Here is a 12,576-nt window from a genome sequence, read left to right as displayed (position 1 = left end):
TTCTTCTTCTTCTTCTTCTTCTTCTTCTTCTTCTCTTCTTCTTCTTCTTCTTCTTCTTCTTCTTCTTCTTCTTCTTCTTCTTCTTCTTCTTCTTCTTCTTCTTCTTCTTCTTCTTCTTCTTCTTCTTCTTCTTCTTCTTCTTCTTCTTCTTCTTCTTCTTCTTCTTCTTCTTCTTCTTCTTCTTCTTCTTCTTCTTCTTCTTCTTCTTCTTCTTCTTCTTCTTCTTCTTCTTCTTCTTCTTCTTCTTCTTCTTCTTCTTCTTCTTCTTCTTCTTCTTCTTCTTCTTCTTCTTCTTCTTCTTCTTCTTCTTCTTCTTCTTCTTCTTCTTCTTCTTCTTCTTCTTCTTCTTCTTCTTCTTCTTCTTCTTCTTCTTCTTCTTCTTCTTCTTCTTCTTCTTCTTCTTCTTCTTCTTCTTCTTCTTCTTCTTCACTCACGTTTTTAGCAGGAGTGGATATTTACGTGCATGACCGTTTTTACCTCGCCATTCAGGCAGCATACGCCGATTTTGGGGGAGGCATGCTGGGTATTTTCGTGTTTCTATAACCCACCGAACTCTGACATGGATTACAGGATCTTTTCCGTGCGCACTTGGTCTTGTGCTTGCACACGAAGGGGGTTAAGTCACTAGCAGGTCTGCATATTATAAGTTGACCTGAGAGATCGGAAAAATCTCCACTCTTATCCACGCCTGGTGGGTACCAGGCGGCAGCGACCGGGATTCGAACTCACGACCTCCCGATTAGGAGGCCGACGTCTTACCACCACGCCACTGCGCCCGTCGCAACAACATTTACCAATTCAAAATGTAAAGGAATTTGGATAATTTCATTTACCATTGAGCTTTATCTTCAAGTCCCTCATACTGTAGTAACTCTGTGACAGCAGTGCAATGATTTGTAAAAACAGATAGAAGCTCACGAGCACCTCAGTCGGTTCCATGCTTTCAGAAGAATGTGATCTATGTCAAGCATTCACGGTACGAACTCGACGCAAGTAAATAAAACAAATAGTCATCAACATGCATTGTCATTAACATTATTTCCTTTCAAGCGGCTTTTGTCCCAATTAAAACGCTATTACTTTGGTTTAAACAGAACTTTATTCAATTTTAATCATGACAAGAACAATGCATGGATGATTACATACTCAAGCATATAATGCTTATTTTAAGCAATCATAGTAATTACAAAACAAGGGTTAGCATGATGGCGGAATAAATACATTAACTCATTTCAGGAAACGAAGAAACAAAACAAAAACAAAACAGATACACAGACAAGCAGAAAATGGGAAGGGGTTGGTGATACAGGAGGTGGGGAAAGGGCACGAGAGAACAGGAATAGGAGTTAAGCCCGCCACCGACCACAGCCGAACCACGCCGAACCAGCTCGTCGAACGCTCGGCGAACACTCCACCGAACCAGTTCTGTGTACTAACTCGCAGCTGCAACCAAATAATAGGGGAATCCCCTGATTTGATGACGTCGGCGAACGTTCGCCGAACCAGCTCGTCGCGGCCCGGCCGTAGCTAGCAGCTAGCTTAAGGGAAAAAGAAGAAGAAGAAGAAGACTTGGAGCGCCAATATTTGAGGAGAGTGGATCTCATTTCAATTGTAATAAGTGCACATAAGACACTCGCACAAAGTTAATGCGTATTGTTAACAGAGGAAAAGTCACTACATTGCGCATAAATCGAGACATAATTAATAAGTCGAAAAACAACAAGAGAATATGAGAGAGGTTATGGGGAAAAATTGTCAGGCAGCATGTCACGTGACAGTGTCTAATAAATGTTATGAGTGAAATATAGAGGCTCATTTACGGAACCTGCCCGTCTGTCTAATATAGTCCTGTACAGTTATGAATATGGTCTGGTTGACATTTCGTGGATATTGCGGGATGCCTTTCAATAATATTTCGATATACTTATAATCATTTGTCAAATTATCAATGGACAATAATCTTATATCTCTATACATGGGACAATGCAATAAGTAATGTTCAGCAGTCTCGCTGGGATAACCACACTCGCATTGAGGGCAATCCTTAAGGTGCCGCTTACATAAATCAAAATTCAAATCACTCATACCAATACGCAATCTGCAATGATGTACTTGTTCAAATCTTTCTCCAGAATAATAATGGCATGGTACTTTAAAATCAGCAGTTGACAAATAATTTTTGAACTCGCTCAAGGAGGTGGTCATTTTAATGTTATCTGGTAAGGTGTTCCACAGTACAGTCGTTTTTGGGATAAAAGAGTTGCGGAATAATTCGGTTCTATGAGGAGGCACGTGTCTTTCTAATGGTCTTCGTCTATGATACGGATTAATATCAACTACAAGAGGGGGCAATACATTTACTAAGTACTGGGGGCATTTGTTATGTATCATCTTATGAAAGACAATTAATTTATGTCTTTTCCTTCGTTCTTCAAGGCTACATAGCCCACTTTCCTCATACAGCTTTGCATGGCTAGTGCCTTTAACTCCACCTATTATAATTCGTAGGGCTTCTAAGTGTAATTTTTCTAAAGCATCTGCCATTATCTTAGTGCAATTATCCCAAACACCATCTGCGTAGTCGAAATGGGGTAAAATAAAAGACTTATACATTATTTCCAAACTTTTTCGACTTAATCTATATTTATAAAATCGTAAACAATTAATCAGTAAATTCACTTTTTTAACTATACTTTGGATGTGGGCATCCCACTTGCAGGTGCTCTGTAAAATCACTCCAAGGTGTTTGTGTTGATCTACTTTTTGTAAAAAGACATTGTTGAAAAACAAGGGTTGAGGGGGGATTAAATCACGTTGAATATTTAGCAATTCAGTCTTATTCTCGTTAAATTTAACTTTCCATTTATTGGCCCATGCACTAATTTTATTAAGATCTTGATTTAATATATTGGTTCGTCTGTCTACATCTTTTAATGCAAGATACATGTTTGTGTCATCAGCAAACATTTTAATTTCGGATTCAATATTCTTTACAATAACATTAATGTAAACCAAAAACAGGAGCGGGCCTAGCACGGATCCTTGTGGAACACCGGCAGGAATCTTTTTAACATTAGACTGTGTTCCCTTAGTTACAACAACTTGCTTGCGGTCTGTTAAATAATCACAAAACCATAATAATAACCGACCTCTAATGCCCACTGCTTTTAACTTGGCCAAAATTACTTTCTTAGCACGTGCAGCAAAGACTGTCCCAAAGGCGGAGCACCAGACGTGCGACATTTGACACAAAGACAATAAAACGAAAGAGGTTAGGTGTTTAAACGAATCGGGGGAAATCCGAGACACCCATGTCAACACTTCTCCTCCAGCATTCTCTCGCCTTTCGCTGGATTTTAGTCCCGTCCGAACCTCGCCAATTCGCTGTCTTCAGACAACCCTCTCCTTTTCCCATGAAACTTTCCTATCCCGTCCTTATTCCAGTGCATCTAAGCTCACTGTCTCCAACCACCCTCTCCTTTTCCCATGAAACTTTCCTATCCCCTCTGTGTTCCCGTGCATCTAAGCTCACTGTCACCAACCACCCCCTCCTATTCCGACGAAACTCCCCTCTCTTTATTAAAGTGCACCTTAGCTCGTTGTCTCGACCATCCCTATTCCTTCCTCCCATCTCTCAATCCTTCTTCGTCCGTTTCCCATGACATCTGAGCCCCCTAGGCACGCGTCCAGGCGCCAGTGATGGCACGCAATCATGGAAGGTCGATGTCTAATCGAAGGCGGTGTTGATCAATTATTAACGGCCCGTGGCGCGTTTCCCACGAGAACTCGCTTCCGACGAGATTTCCAGGGTCACGTGTGATGGCCTCTCGGGAACTCCAGGACAAAGTGGTCTCGACTGACCCGGACGACAGATTATGTTTTGCTATTTTTCTCTCTTTTCTCCCTGTGAGTCTGAGACAGGTTTCTGTAATCTGTGTGTCTGTTTGTCACTGACATTGACACCGTTGGTACCCGATGATGTTTGAAATGGAACAATGCCGATGGAGAAATTAATTAGAAAGGACATTTCTGGAGGAATGCAATACATGTTTTTGGATCAACCATAATTCTAGACAGGCGTAGGATTCGCGTTTACGTGTGTCGTTGATCTATTATGGATGTTAATATAATAATGTTAGTGGTCGTGCGCAAGCAATAAAAGCATAGTTTATTTTACATTCCCTCCCCTGTTCTTATGGTTCTCGAGATAAGAAACAACAATAAACAAACAAACAAACAAGTAAAACACACAAACAAACAAAACACACACACACACACACACACGTACACACACACACACACACACACACACACACACACACACACACACACACACACACAACAACAACAACAACAACACACACACAAACAAACAAACTAACACGACAAAAACAAACACAATTGTTCTTATTTCAACACGTCATGTCTAATCAGTCATCCCGTCTCGCTTTCTAGCTACGACCAAGCGTTGACACAGAAATTAAAGGGGAGAGCTGAGAGAGTTTGATTTGTCAACAAAGCTCATCATTCTGAGGCGCAAGTGTCTCTGCCTGCTTTCTGGTTCCCACGGGGTGTCTTTGACAATCCAAGTCCTGACTGAAAATATTCGCAAACAAAAACGAAATTGCGAAGCTGAAAAAAAAGAGAGAGAGAGAGAGAGAGAAAGAGAGAGAGAGAGAGAGAGAGAGAGACAGAGAGACAGAGAGAGAGAGAGACAGAGAGAGAGAGAGAGAGAGACAGAGAGAGAGAGACAGAGAGAGAGAGAGAGAGAGAGAGAGAGACAGACAGACAGAGAGAGAGATCAAATCAAATCAAATCAAATCAAATTTTATTTTTCGAGAGTTGTGGCATAAGCAATACAACGAGCTTTTTTTCAACCAGCCCTCGCCCAGAGAGAGGACTAATCTAATCACATATTTACACGGATATTAACGTAGAAAAAAAGGTAGAGAAAAACAACAACATATGTATATTTACACATTACATATTATACACAAATATAAAGCGTTGTATATGTAACGTAGTGAAAACAATGCTGAATACACATGCATGAGTAAATGTGTTATTAAAGCTTTGAGTGTTTTTGTGTGGATATAATGAACACTGATGCTTTGGACAAATGCCGGAAAATATAACCAAACGAAGTCTTCCATCACTGTGATTTTTCGTAAATTAACATTAAATACAGTGGAAGGTGTTTTTTGAAAGTATTGAGACTCATTGGGACTCTCACAAATTCCACAGGAGAGAGAGAGAGAGAATTCCACAGGAGAGAGAGAGAGAGAGAGAGAGAGAGAGAGAGAGAGAGACAGAGACAGAGACAGAGACAGAGAGAGACAGAGAGACAGAGAGACAGAGACGGAGACAGAGACAGAGAGTTGAGTGACGACAGAACATATTCGCAAACAAAAACAAAATTACGAAGATTAAGAGACGGAGAGAATCATAGAGGCTTGATGAGGGAGGAGGATAGGATGGGGGTGGGGCTGGGAGAGAATCATAGAGGCTTGATGAGGGAGGAGGATAGGATGGGGGTGGGGCTGGGAGAGAATCATAGAGGCTTGATGAGGGAGGAGGATAGGATGGGGGTGGGGCTGGGAGAGAATCATAGAGGCTTGATGAGGGAGGAGGATAGGATGGGGGTGGGGCTGGGAGAGAATCATAGAGGCTTGATGAGGGAGGAGGATAGGATGGGGGTGGGGCTGGGAGAGAATCATAGAGGCTTGATAAGGGAGGAGGATAGGATGGGGGTGGGGCTGGGGGTTCGGATGGCGTTGTCAGAAAGGGGAGGGCGGGGGAAACTACGTGCCAGGGCAGACCTCTGAAGACGATCAAATTAACCAAAGACTAAATCAAGCCAAATAGTTTCACATTTTCTCGCTTGTTTGATTATCCCACGCGCAGGAAATTCAATCTTTCCTCCCTTCTTCCCCTAAAGAGCGTAGAGCCACGTGCGACGTTACAGTTACGTCATCACACAACCACAATTCCGAGCCTATTATGCCGATAGAGAGTGATATTTCGCGGTGTAATTTCACGGATTAAGCCGAGGGACTATTTGATTTTTGTTTGTGGGCAATCTTGGTAATTCTTGCAAAAGAGAGGAGTAAAAAAAAGTAACCGTATTACATCGACAACATTCATTAGAGAGACACAAAGGAATGAAAAGAGGCTCTCGTTGTTTCGCGCTGCGTGTTTTGAGAGCTTCGGTCACGTAGGGAAGGGGAGAGAAATCAGTGTGATGCCATTTGCGGTAATATTTAAAGGTACAGTCTTTTCGACAGGATTGAATAACTTCAGAATAAATCGTGCAGCCTGAATCTTATATTGCATGGTACAGACGAACCTGCCTATAACGACCAGCCAAGAGATCAAAAGAAGTGGTCGTTAAGGGCATGTTATCGCTATGGAAAGGTGACTAAGATAGAAAGAAAACCCGTAGACGATCCCGAATTATATTCAAAACTTGGTGTCATTTTGTTGTTGACTTGAGTGTGTCATCTATTGTCAGAATTAGCCAACCTCTGTTCATGCTTTCATTCATTTCAGTTGAAAAACACTAATTTTGGCATCTTTATTTTCGGGAATCGACGACATGAACTGAGTAACTTTGACTCCTTACTTTTTCGTGAGATTAGTTGGGATTCTGAATTTTAAGAGCTTCATGTTTTGGCTGTGTGTCATGTGGAGGGAGACATATTTAATAAATTATTTGTGTGACTAACACCTATGTCATAATTATAGCAAAATAATGTAGCTAAAACACGTGAAAGATGTCCTGATCTCACGTATAAGCGTGGAGAAAACGGTGGTGCTTTACGCAATCGTTTATTCGGGAAGAAAGGTGTCTTTAAATTCCCCAGCGTGTTCCAGCAAATTAGAGCGAACTTGACTTGCTGTTCTTTCTCTTCTCCATTGGCCGTTTCTTAATCAGAAACAAGAAATTCGCTGCCCATTAGCTGATTACTAAAACTCTGGCGTTTCGTGCAGAGAGCGAAAATGAATACCTGGCTGAATAATGCATTGCTATAGAAGTTGGATTGGACATCTTGATTCAGAATCAGGTAGGAAGAAAAGTTTCTTTGCGAAGCGCGGAATGTCTGCTTGGGCGTTTGGAACAGGAGGGAAGGAGAAAGAGAGAGAGAGAGAGAGAGAGAGAGAGAGAGAGAGAGAGAGAGAGAGAGAGAGAGAGAGAGAGAGAGAGAGAGAGAGAGAGAGAGAGAGAGAGAGAGAGAGAGAGAGAGGAGAGAGAGAGAGAGAGAGAGAGAGAGAGAGAGAGAGAGAGAGAGAGAGAGAGAGAGAGAGAGAGAGAGAGAGAGAGAGAGAGAGAGGGAGAGAGAGAGAGAGAGAGAGAGAGAGAGAGAGAGAGAGAGAGAGAGAGAGCGTTTAAGACAACACATACGCACACACAGACAAACAGACATCGGACAGAGACACACTAAAAAAGAAACTACGCACAGTAAACTGAAAAATATAACAGCGTTTCTAATTACACGTACTGTTAATTGCCCCAAATCACAATAACAATAACAATAACAATAACAGCACTTTATTGTCCATTAAAATATTACATAAAAATGGAAATTTTTCTTCGGCACACCCTGTCTGCCTGTAAACGATTATAACAACAATTGTATAGGACGACACACATAAAACATAAAACATAAAAGGGATACAATCAAATATGATATTGCACTATGTAAATTTACCCTCTCATATCACAGGAGTTGGGTTTCACAGCCGAGTAATCACATTACAAATATTTCCCACACACATTCACATGTACACATTGTTTGTTTTTTCCCAGCCGACCAGCCTCTACGTGATGCGAGAAGAATTTAAAATGGTGACTGCAGAAGGCAGGAATGACTTTTTAAACTGGTTTTTGCGTGCCAAAGGGACCTTATAACGTTTACCTGAAGGGAGAATTTCGAAACAGGGGTTGAGAGGATGGATCGGATCACGGACAATTTTGAGAGCTTTCCGCTTAATGGCAGCTTCGTAGAGACTGGTCAGCTGTCGTTGGGGTTGCCCAACAAGCTTGCTAGCCGTCGCAACAATGCGGTGGAGTTTAGCTTTGTTTTTAACATTTGTGGTACCATACCATGTCACAATGTTAAAAGTCAGTATGCTTTCAATCAAACTGCGATACACAAGTTCCATAACACTTTGATTGACATTAAAATATTTAAGCTTCCTGAGAAGAAAAAGTCGCTGCTGAGCTTTCTTATAAACAACATGAACATGATCACTAAAAGTCAGCTTATTGTCAATTGAAACCCCAAGATATTTGAAGGTTTCCACAAGTTCAACTTCCTTGTCGCTTATTCTCACTTTTTGGGGACCACAATTATCACTCTTTCCTCCAAAAATCATTTCTTTTGTTTTGCCTACATTCAACTGCAAGAAACTGGACTTGAACCATTCATTCAGAAGATCAACTTGGGTAAAATACTTTGACAAAGTTTCGTCGTCCTTCAGACGCCCAACGAGGGCCATGTCGTCTGCATATTTAATGAGGGCTAGAACTGGATCATTTAAAAGCATGTTGTTTGTGTAAATGGAAAAAAGGACAGGAGAGAGAACACAACCTTGTGGGGCCCCGGTGTTTAAAACAACTTCGTCTGAAAGCACAGAATGACCAAACAAACGGTTGCTGAGGCTGACACGTTGTGGCCGATCGCATAGGAACTCCCTGATCCAGAAAATCACAACCCTGATACCACTCCGTTGCCCCAGCAGTTAGCAATTAGCCAGTTCCGGCACCATGGCCATTACCACAGATGCCAAAAGTGTCACAATCAATCTTGTCATCGCTCCCTGACCAACGTCCACTGTGTCAGTTACCCGTCCGAGCCTCCGGGATTTGGAATAGAGGGGAGGGAAGGACGAAGGGTCGGGCCAAAGAGGTAGGGTCCGGTGGGGGGGGGGGGGGAGGAAGAGGAAGCCGAAGAGGAGGAGGAGGAGTTTCACCAGAAAAGAGAGAGAGTGAAAGAGAGAAAGGGAGGGAGAGAGAGAGAGAGAGCGAGAGGGAGAGAGAGAAAGACTCAGAGAGATAGAGAGAGAGTGAGAGAGAGAGATAGAGAGAGGGAGAGAGAGACTCAGAGAGAGAGAGAGAGAGAAAGAGAAAAAGAGAGAGAGATAGAGAGAGAGAAAAAGAGAGAGAGAGAGAAAGAGAAAGAGAGAGAGAGACTCAGAGAGAGAGAGATAAATAGAGAGAGAGAGAGCGAAAGAAAGAAAGAGAGAGAGAGAGAGAGAGAGAGAGAGAGAGAGAAAGTGAGAGAGAGAGAGAGAGAGAGAGCGAGAGCAGATCCTTGTTTTCAAGGATGTTGTTGCTAAATCTACCACTGACACACACACACAGATAAACACACAGACGACGTTCTGGCGTGAATGGGCGACAATACAGAAAGACAGCGACACAGAGAGAAGCTCTAATGACATCCTAACAGAACTCGCTAGGGGCCACGCAAAGCAATGACGCAGTGCTCGGACGCTAATGATAATTAATCAGAAAGCTTCCAAGGCCAATTAATTGCTTCGTGATTAGTGCCCACTCAGACTACTGACTGGAAGACTCGCATGCGTATGCGTTCCCCTTCTGGAATGGCATGCCCAGGTCAGCGTGACCACAGACACTTGACTCGGAGAGTGTGGAGGGAGGGGGGAGGGGGAATGGGGGTGGAGTTTGAATAAAATTCCTAAACTAATACATGTACTACAGTGTTACACCCCACACCCTTTTTTAAGACCGTAATTAAAAAAAGAAAGAAAATAAGGTCTTAAAAGAGAGAACGTCTTAAAACGAGGCTACATTTTGTCTTTAAGGGGGGGGGGGGGGGGAGGGAGGGGGAGGGTGTCAAATCAAATCAAATCAAATTAACTTAAAAAAACAAATTATTCTCTTTTTGTGAAGTTTGTTTTTTTTAAACATTACAGGACATCACCAAAAACAACGGGACAGAACCATACAACAGAAAAACCCTTGAACAATTACAACATACATGGGGTGGGAGGATGAGTGGGGGAGGGGGGGATGTTCAGGGCTTGGCGGTCGCAGTATCAAAAGAATTTAAGAAAGAAAAAACCTGAGGGTTACATCAAAACAAGCATATACAGGGCTGCGCCAATCCTTGTAAAATGTATCTACTCTATTATTCACAACTGCGTTGTACTGTTCACAAATAAATCTTTGCTTAAAATTTCTACTAAATGTCTGAAAATGAGGGGTCTTTTTGTTCATTTTGGAAATATATACGTGGTGTTTGGCACAGATTACTAACACATCAAAAGCTTTATCGGTGACTGCATTGTTCGCAACTCCAAGAAGAACCAGTTCTTTAGACAGTTTTAAATTGTCACAATGGGTGCAGTTCGCTTTTAGCCAATTTACAAATTCTATCCAAAAAGTCTGCACTTTCTCACACTCCCAAAACATATGTAAAAGGGTTTCTTCATTTCTACCGCAAATTGTACACAATGACGTATCCACAATTTTTCGCAAAAATAGAAACCGTTCTGTGGGCAAAATTCTGTACAATAATCGGTACTGGAACCATCTCAGACAAGTGTCTTTTGTTGTTTTAAAAACATGTTGAAAAATAGCCTTCTTATCTAACAAACAGTCTAAATCAAATTAACTTAACTTTATTATCTCACACATAGAAGAAATTAAATTAACTTTATTATCTCACATGGAGAAATTACAGTGGTGGTGCGAGTTCTGTTGCGAGTTCTGTTAGGATGTCTTTGAACGGGAGTCTTGAGGTTGGGGGGGGGGGGGGGGGGGGGGGGGCGCGGGTCACTGTACTACAGTACTATTAAGCAGGAGAGCTCATGCCCTAACCCCCCAGCCTGCACCCCCAGCCTGCACCCCCAGCCTGCAATCCCAGCCTGCACCCCCACCCCTCCACCCTGTGTCATGTGTGAGTGGGTGTGACAATACGCGGACGTTTTCGATATTGCCGGTGTAACACGAAATTTTTACTCCACGAAAAATTTACTCCGGAGTAAATATTTCGTACGAAATTCTTACTCCGAGTACACCTTTCGTACGAGAAAAGAACTCCCCAAGGCACGAAAAAATTACTCCCTCCACGAAATTTTTACTCCCCATTTTTTTACTTCCAGTAAAAATCTCGAACGCGAAAATGGGATGCGTGCGAAGGGATAATGCCGATATGTGATCTCGCGCAAACGAATGTCGCGCTACCCTCCCTCCACCCCTTACACCACCAAGACTAACAGGGAACAAGGGAGTAAAAATTTCGTACACCTGGCATGGGAAGTTAAATTGCTCGTGTTGGGGTGAAGTAATTTATTCGTTATTTTTTCGTCAGGGGAGTAACATTTTTGAACGAAATGTTTACTCGGAACTCACCTGTCTTGGGGAGTAATTTTCTCGTACAATGGGGGAGTACTTTTTTCGTAAAGGGAGTAACTTTTTAGTACGAAATTTTTACTCCGGAGTAAAAATCTCGTGGGAGTAATTTTCTCGTGTTACACCGGTTTGTATGCGCGGAGGGTCAGTGTGTATCGGGAACGACATTCTTTCTTTCTTTCTTGTTCTTGTATGTTTATTTTGTTTTCATGGGGTTTCTTGAAATAAAATATTTGCCTTGCTTCTTTGCTTCGAGAAAATAGTAAATTTTGAACATTGATGACAATGTGTAATATGCTTATGAGCGGGGTTGGGAACAGGCAATCAACCAGCATAGCATCCAGCACACCCACCAGCCAGCTAAACAACCTGCCAACCAGCACACCCACCAACCAGCTAAACAACCTGCCATCCAGCACACCCACCAACCAGCTAAACAACCTGCCATCCAGCACACCCACCAACCAGCTAAACAACCTGCCAACCAGCTAAACAACCTGCCAACCAGACTCCAAACCGCAGTTTTACTGCATTTTGCGTGACGGTAGGCAAAAAGGGATTTGCAAAATTGATCGGCGTCGAACAAAAACAACAGAAAAAAGAAAAAAAGAAACAACACTGAAACTAGCAGTGAAAAGCAGGATAAAGAACTTTGGAGAATTTTAAAGTCATAGAGACTTTCCTTTCGTGAATTGCAAGTGAATTAATCAGTGTTCAGCATAATCATCCCAAACCTCTCGAGCAACCTGTTGAAAAGTGCGACCTGGTAGCTCTAAAAAAAAATTGCACCGCGGGTTTAACTTCTTCATGCAATTTTTTGGTATCTGATAAGAATCTGCGTTGTATCTAAAAAGCATTCACATTGTGAATAATTTTAATGTTTTTCTCTCCTTGCCCAGCTCTTTTTTTTATCATCGATTTACATCCTGCTGCCCCCAGTTCTTTCTCACCCGGAGTGACATGTTATCTCAACATTACTCTGCAAGAAAAATAGCGACGGCCGCAGCAAAGTGGCATTCGAAACCCTTCAACATCCCTGCGAATACCCGGTCGCTCCTCCGATTGGCGATATTTCTCATCCTTTATCGATGGACATTGGAGGTAGGTTTCAGACGTTAGTCAAGCCATTTTGTGCTCGAAGACGGACAGAAAACACTTTGTTGGCGTCTCAGCGGAGACACTCGCGCGATCACCTG

The sequence above is a fragment of the Littorina saxatilis genome, linkage group LG17 (assembly GCF_037325665.1).
Source record: "Littorina saxatilis isolate snail1 linkage group LG17, US_GU_Lsax_2.0, whole genome shotgun sequence".
Lineage (NCBI taxonomy): Eukaryota > Metazoa > Mollusca > Gastropoda > Littorinimorpha > Littorinidae > Littorina > Littorina saxatilis.
This window is presented reverse-complemented; position numbering follows the sequence as displayed.